The sequence below is a fragment of the Orycteropus afer genome, unplaced genomic scaffold (genome assembly GCF_000298275.1).
Source record: "Orycteropus afer afer isolate SDZICR_OR568_19922 unplaced genomic scaffold, OryAfe1.0 scaffold00093, whole genome shotgun sequence".
NCBI lineage: Eukaryota > Metazoa > Chordata > Mammalia > Tubulidentata > Orycteropodidae > Orycteropus > Orycteropus afer.
In genome coordinates, this window is record NW_006921680.1 from 3,985,540 (window position 1) to 3,994,111 (window position 8,572).

Genomic DNA, 8,572 nt, shown 5'->3' on the forward strand with positions numbered 1-8,572 from the left:
AGAAATTTATCTTAGGAAAATGGCTCACACACTTACAGAAGCTGACAAGTCCAAAGTTCTTGGATCAAATGTCAAGCTGGAGGTTTTTCCCTACTCTTGAAGCTGCAAGAGCTGAGGAGCTCAAGGTTGGCAGGCAGTGTACTGGCTATTGACTCCAACGAATGATGAATCCAAGATCTCCAGGCTGAATGGTGGATTGTTCGCTCACAGACAGTTTTAGGCAGCACAACAGAATCCCGACCCACAGAAGAGTGTCTCTTTTCCCAGGATGTCCATATATATACTGGAAGCAGGTCACACCCCTAGGGAAACTCCCTTACAACAGATTGGCTACTCAAAACATATACATCTGATCCCATCATGGGAATAACCACATCACAACTGCTTAAACCACACAGAATTATCATCCAGCCAAGTTGACACACAGCTCCAACTATCACACCCCCTCTCCTGAAGCTTACAAAACTATATCCCAACCTCCATTTGGAGAGTCAGATTTGGGTCCTGGCACCTATCTCCTTGCATTGCCACTTTGCAATAAATAATTTTCTCTCCTCTTAAAGACTTCACATTACTTGGTTCTACATTAGAAGCCAATGGAAGCAGCAATCAGAATATCAGATGACATATAGCACTGGGCAAGTTGGCTGCAAAGGACCTCTTTCAAGTGCTGAAGAGCAAAGATGTCTCCTTGAGGACTAAGGTGTGCCTGACACAAGCCATAGTATTTTCAATCACCTCATATGCATGTGAGAGCTGGACAATGAATAAGGAAGACCAAAGAAGAATTGATGCTTTTGAGCTGTAGAGTTGACAAATAATGCTGAAAGTACCAAGGACTGCTGAAAGAACTAACAAACAGGTCTGTCTTGGAGGAGGTGCAGCCAGAATGCTCCTTGGAGGCAAGAATGGCCAGACTTCATCTCACATACTTTGGTCAGGTTGTCAGAAGGGACCATTCTCTGGAAAAGGACATCATGCTTGGTAAGGTGGAGGGTTGACGAAAGAGGGGAAGGCCCTCAATGAGATGGATTGACACAGTGGCAGTGGCAATGGGCTCAAATATAGCAAGAATCATGGAGGTGATTTAGGACTGGGCAGTGTTTTCATTTTGCTGTGCATAGGATGGCTATGAGTTGGAGATGACTCGATGGCACCTAACAACAGCCTCTTAATCACTCGATGTGTAAACTGTTTTGGACTGACTGTGCACTGGGCAGGGACCCATGTTTTGTCCAACTTCACTTCTGCCTACAGTGCCTTTCCCTAGTCAAAGACTCATTAACATCTTGTCTCTTAAGACTTATGTTGGAGCTTAAATTTGAAAACACTTGGGGTTGTGGAAGGCTGCAGTCTACAGTGGGAGCCTTCATTCCATTTTGAGGTTTGACATAAGTTTCAGATGGCATTTGGGTTCCTTCTGACCATAAACCAGCATTGTGGCTATGCATACACAAGTTCCAGGACAAACTTAGGGAGGGACAGTTTGCCTTCAGGAAGAGTGTGGTTGAAAGTAGATTATACTCTCACAAAGAAATAGGGAACTTGTTCTTTTGTCCTTTTCTAATCTAAATTAAGGTTGGGGGTCTTGGTTTAGACTCAGGCTTAGACTTGTGGTTAGACTCAGTCTGCAAGGTCACGAGTCACAGCCTATCTGGACTACCACCTAGCCAGGTAGTCAAGGCCCAGAACCAATCCTATAACCCTTTCCTATCTTCAAATCCCAACCATGGTCTTTCCCCTGCTTCAGTAGTCCTGCCTGCAACAGTGATGAATCTATCTACCACCAATCATGATTTTGTGATAATTCTCTTTTTAAAAATATCATACATAATTAGCCACATGGCCATGACTCCATTCAGTTTTCTCATGCTGATAGATTGGCTCATCCAGGATGACTGTCTTTGTTTTGTCTTTGTCTTGTCCAAGACTTAATAAGAGTGTCTTTATTGAACCTATTTGAATCTGGGGTCTCTTTTCCTCTAATACGACTTTCATCTCTCATGATTAACACTAGCTCACCTTTGTTATAACCCTTTCCCTAATCACTCCTTAGGTGGTTACCCTAGTGCTTATATATATTTCCACCATGGCATCTGGAACACTTGATAACAATTGTGTCCATTTTCCACATCTGTATCCCCCATATAAACTACTTGAGGACTGAGATGAGACTGTATGTGATTGATTTTTGTGTCTGGCCCAAAGTAGTTGATTTATAAATGTTTGTTCAATGAATGCATGGATGAATGGGTAAGAGCCGATACATATCAATTAATCTGCTGCTAGAAAAAACAGTTGGTGTTGAATTTATTCTGACTCAAGGAAATCCCATGTGTGTCAGTGTAGAACAGTATTCTGTTCTGATTTTTCAGAATTGCATCACTAGGCCTTTCTTCAAAGGCACCTCTGGGTTGACTCTGTAAAAAACCAAACTCACAGCCATCGAGTCTTTTTTGACTCATATCAACCTCCTTTGGGTTTCTGAGGCTGTACATCTTTACAGAGCTAGGTTGCTCAGTCTTCTTTCTGTGGAGCAACTTGTGGGTTTGAACTGCTGACCTTCTGGTTAGCAGTCAAGTGCCTTATGCACTACCAGATTGATTCTGTATTACAGCCTAAAATCTAAAAGCACTTGGTTTGTGGAAGAGTGCAAACTATAGTTGGAGCCCTAACTCCATTTGGGGTCTTGACATAAGTTCAGACTCAATCTGACTTCTGTATGTTACTTCCCCAATGCTTGCTGACCATTAAACCAATATAACTATGCTTAGACAAGTCTGAGAGAGAGGAAGCTTGCCCTCAGGAAGAATGTAGTTGAAAGTAGACTAACTAGTGTGTAGAAAGGTGCTTATACAAAGAACTAGGGAACTAGCCTAGACATGTTCTTCTTACGAAAAGAACTTATTTAGGGGATAAAATTGGAACAATTTTCCCCTGCCTGTGTCCACACAAACTATATATTTAGATAGAGGACAATTATCACATATTTTCTTCTCTCATCTTCTTCCTTTAAAAACCCACTGCCAACTCGGAAATGGATCACTGTAGGAGATCCTGGATAGAGTGGGGAAAAAAAACCTGTGGAACAAAAGTCAAAATCATTATAAAAGACCAGGCTTACTGGTTTGATAGAGACTGGTGAAACTCCAGAGACTATGGCCCCTAGTTACCCTTCAGGCCTGGAACTGAACTCACTCCCAAGGCTTCCAGCCAAACAATAGACATGTGTATAAGGTGAACATTTACATCAGGTAGATACACTCCTTAGAAGAATTAACCCTGGGGGATCAGAAGGGCAATATTTGCACAGGGATGTAGCTCAGAGGGCAGGAATTCATCAGACAGAAGGAAAAAGTGAGAAGAGAGCTGTTACATTCTGGGGATTGCAATCAATGTTACCATACGAAATGTGTATGAACCGTTGCATGGAAAATGAATTTACTTTGTAAACTTTCACCCTAAGCACAATAAAACAAAACAAAACCTTCTGCCATCAAGTAGATTCCAACTCACAGAAACCCTATATATAGGGCAAAGATAGAACTGCTCCATAGGATTTCCAAGGCTATAAATCCTTATGTAAGTAGGCAGCTGGGTCTGTCTACTGTGGAGCAGCTGGTGCATTCGAACCACTCACCTTCTGGTTAGCAGCCAAATGCTTTAACCACTGTACCACCAGATCTCCTTATCTTCTTCCTTTGGTATTTGGTAAATAGTAAGATTTGTTGTGCAAATAAAGACCTTCTTGACTATCATTACTAAACCTTATATCAATGATTTTTGAGAAAAACAATCATGGTGAATTAATAGTTTTTAGCAAATCTATGGAAAATCATAACTGATTTGTAATGTTGACTTTGTGGTGTTCTTCAGATCGGGCAGAAATGTGTTGTTGTTGTTAGGTGCTGTGGAATCAATCCCAACTCATAGCAACTCTATGTACAACAGAATAAAACACTGCCAAGTCCTGTGCCATCCTCACAATACTTGCCATTCTTCAGCCCATTCTTCAGCCACTGTGTCTTCTTTGCTGACCCTCTACTTTTCCAAGCATAATGTCTTTCTCCAAGGATTGCTCCCTCCTGATAACATGTACAAGGCATGTGAAACAAAGTCTCACCATCTTTCCTTCTAAGGAGCACTCTGGCTATACTTCTTCCAAGACATATTTGTTCATTCTCTGGCATCCATGGTATATTAAATATTCTTCTTCAACATTATAATTCAAAGGCATCAATTCTTCTTTGATCTTCCTTATTTATATCCAGCTTTTGCATGCATATGAGGTGATTGAAAATACCATGGCTTGGGGCAAGAGCACCTTATTCCTCAAGGTAACGTCTTCTTTTTAACACTTTACAGAGAGGTCTTTTGCAGCAGATTTGCTCAATGCAATACAGCATGTCATTTGATTTCTTGACAACTGTTCCCGTGGGTGTTTATTGTGGATCCAAGTAAAATGAAATCCTTGACAACTTCAATCTTTTCTCTGTTTATCATGATGTTGCTTATTGGTCCAGTTGTGAGGAATTTTGTTTTCTTTATGTTCAGGTATAATTCATACTGAAGGCTATAGTCTTTGATCTTCATCAAGAAGTGCTCCAAGTCACCTTCACTTTTAGCAAGCAAGGTTGTTTTATCTGCATTTCACAGTTGGTTAATAAGTCTTCCTCCAATCCTGATGACGTATTCATCTTAATATAGTCCAGCTTCTCAGATTGTTTGCTCAACGTGCAGGTCGAATCCAACTCTGATGCACAACTTTTTTATTTTAAACCACTCAGTATCCGCTTGTTCTGTTGAATGACTACCTGTTGGTCTATGTACAGGTTCCTCATGAACAAAATTAAGTGTTATGAAATTTCCATTCTTCTCAATGTTATTTGTAATTAGTTATGATCCACACAGTTGAATGCCTTTGCATAGTCAATAAAACACAGGTAAACATTGTTCTGGTTTTCTCTGCTTTCAGCTGAGATCCATCTGACATCAGCAATGATATCCCTTGTTCCATGTCTTTTTCTGAATCCAGCTTGAATTTCTGGCAGTTCCCTGTCAATTTACTGCTACAACCATTTTTGAATTATCTTCAACATGAATTATTAGTGATTTTAATGTTGACTTTGTAATGTTCTTTGGACTCAGGCAGACATTGTTCTGACAACATGTTCATCCATTTCCCACATTTGGTTGGTTGTTTGTTTTTTCCCCACTTTCCTTTTTGCTCATATGTCAAATAAAATTTCTTTTCTTCACTGCTATAACTTTCTGGTGATTCTACCCTTGGGCAACTCGAACCTCCAACTTTGTGGTTAACAGCCCAACATGTTAACTATCTGTACCATCCAGGGACTCCAGTTAAAATTCCAAGCTATGGTAATATGGAGATGAAAGACCTTTCCACAACCTCAAGGAACTCAATTGGAGATGACAGAAAATAAAAAATAAAACAATGAAATATTATGAGTCAGGGTACAGCACACTGTGTGAACTCAGATGAGGGTTACCCAATCCTGGAAAAAAGAGCTGTGTGTTCAGGGGTATTTTCTAGACTAGCTGATGCTTGATCTAGATCCTGTTGGAGCAGTGAGAGTCATCCATGCATACAGAAACAGAAGAGAAGGGCATTCTGAGCTGAGGGAGTGGCAGGAAGAAAGGAATGAAGGTATGAGGGGAATACCAAGTGAGAGTGAAATGTGATGAAAGGCAATGATACAGACTGAATTATGCTCACCCCCCAAAAAAAATGTATGATGAAGTTCAAACCCCACTACTTGTGAACATAATCTTGTTTGGAAATAGTGTTTCAAGATGTTATCAGTTAAATTAACATGAGTTCATATCACAGTAGAGTGGGTCCAAATCCAATCTGATTGGTGTCCTACAAAAGAGAATAGACACAAAGAGACCAGGGAAGTGGCTATACTGCAGTGGCATGCGAAGGAACACCTAAAGCTGCCAAAAGCTGAAAGAGACAAGAATCCCCTAGAGCCTTGGGAGAAAACACAAATCTACTGACACCCTGAATTCACACTACTAGCCCCTGGAACTATAAGGCAGTAATTTTGTAATTCTTATAAACCACCCACTTTGTAGTATTTTGTTATGCAACACAACACACTGCTGTGGAGTCGGATCCAACTCATAGCGACCCCTCCTTGGGTCTACTCTATGGAAGTAGATTGCCCAACCTTCCTTCTGAGGAGTGGGTGGTGGGTTTGAACCGCCAGCCTTCTGGTTAGCAGTCAAGTTCCTTAGGCCCTACGCTACCAGAGCTCCCAGGGACAAGCATACCAAAAGAAAAAAGAAAAAAAAAAAAAAAAAAACTCACTGGAAGAGGCATGTTGTTGTTGTTGTTATGTGCCATCGAGTCAGCCCCAACTCATAGCTACTCCTCTTTGGGTTTCCGAGGTGGTATCACTATGGAAGTAGATTGCCCAACCTTCCTTCGAGGAGTGGCTGATGGGTTTGAACAGCCAGCCTTCTGGTTAGCAGTTAAATGCCTTAGGCACTACACCACCAGGAAACTAAGGTAGGTAGGGATAAGGCTAAAGAGGCATTAAGACAAATCATGTAGGGATGTTTCTGTACCAAGGATTTGGATTTTACCCTGGAGAAATGTAGTGATTTTCACTTAGATTATCCCAGCAACAGTGTAGAAAAGCAGTGAGGCCAGGGTGAAGGCTCTAATGGGACCTAGAGAATTGCTGAGGCCTGGGCCAGAGCAGTAAGTCAGGGCAAAAAAAAGCTGTGAAGACTAGGAAGTCATTTAGGAGGCAAATTTTTAGGATTTGACCATTGTATAAGTAAAAGCAAGCACACTTAAGGACCAAGCCAAACCAAACCCACTGCCATTGAGTCTATTCCAGCTCATAGTGACCACTTTTGGGTTTCCAAGGCAGTAAATCATTTTGTTTGTTTGTTTGTTTTTAATTTTTATTGTGATTTGGGTGAAAATTTCCAGAGCAAATTCGTTTTCCATACAGCAGTTCATACACATTTTGTTTCATGATGTTGACTGAAGTTCCCCTCAGTGTAACAGGTCTCTTCCCACTTCCTCCCTACAGTTACTTCTTTCCTGTGTTCTTCCATCACATGCACTCCTGTGCTCCCTACCCCAAGTTGTCTCCCTGTACAGACACTGCCTTTTGGTTCTCCCACGATTGATGCTCCAAGGACTGTATCTACCTGATGTATATGTTCACCCCATATACCTGTCTACTATCTGGCTGAAAGCACAGGAGTGAGTTCAATTCTAGACTAGAAGGATAACTAGGGACCATAGTCTCAAGGGTGTCACCAGGCTCTGTCAGACCAGCAAACCTAGTCCTTTTTTTTTAATGATTTTGAGTTTTGTTCCACATTGTTCTCCCACTCTATTCAGGATCTCCTGCACTCATCCCCTTCGGAGAGGTTGACAGTGGTAGCTGGGCACCATCTAGTTCATCTCATCTCCTGGTCATATAGGCTGAGGATCATATGGTCAACTAGTCCTTTGGACTAATTGTTTCCATGCATCTTAAGTTTTCTTAATTCTTTTTTGCTTTGGATGAGGAGAAACCCATTATTGCATCTAGATGGCCACTTCTCAGCTTTTAAGACCCCAGTAGCTACTCACCAAAGTAAGATGTACAATAATGTTTTTGTGTAGTATGTTATGCCAATTGAGCTTGATGTCCCTGATTGCCATGGTCCTAAGCCCACAGGTCCAAAAACTCACTCTCTCAGAGTAGCTGGCTGTGGCCAAGAAGTTACCACAACCTTGTGCCTTGTCAGCTCTACTACACACTTGGGCTTCTTACAGTACATACAAATATGCTTGTAGAAACATCATCTGCCAACCCTGTACATGGTAATGGGCACACTCCCCTCTGCCTAGAAATACATATCTGATCATTCATCCTAAGGCAGTAAATCTTTATGGAAGTAGATTGCCCCATCTTCCTTCTGCAGCTTGTGGGTTTGAACCACCAACCTTCTGGTTAGTATTCAAATGTCTTATGCTCTGCTCTGCCAGACCTCCTTGCATGTAAGTGGTAGCAAAAATGCTTTTAGGTTTGTGCCCTGGCTGACAGAGTAGATGATATGACATGCAGAGGGTAAACAGGTATGCAAGAGAGAGGAGGGTATCTTCAGTTTTAGTCACATTAAGTCTTCTCAGTAGGCAATTAGATATCATTTCTTGAGCTTGAGGAGAGAGGTCCCAACAAGAAAAATAAATGTGGTACTCCTCAGTGAAAAAAAAAAAAAAAAGAGCTCTGGTGGCATTGTGGTTAAAGCATTCAGTTGCCAGCCAAAATATTGGCAGTTCAAACCCATAATCCACTTTGCAGAAGACAGATGACACAGTCTGCTTCTGTAAAGATTTACAGCCACGGAAACCCTATGGGAGGACTAGTAGACCATGTGATCCTCAGCCTATATGACCATGAAACCAGAAGAACTAGATGGTGCCCAGCTACCACTGTCAACCACTCAGAGGGGGATCGGTGCAGGAAATCCTGGATAGATTTCTGAGTGGGAGAACAATGTGGAACAAAACTCAAAATCATAAAAAAAAAAAAAAAAA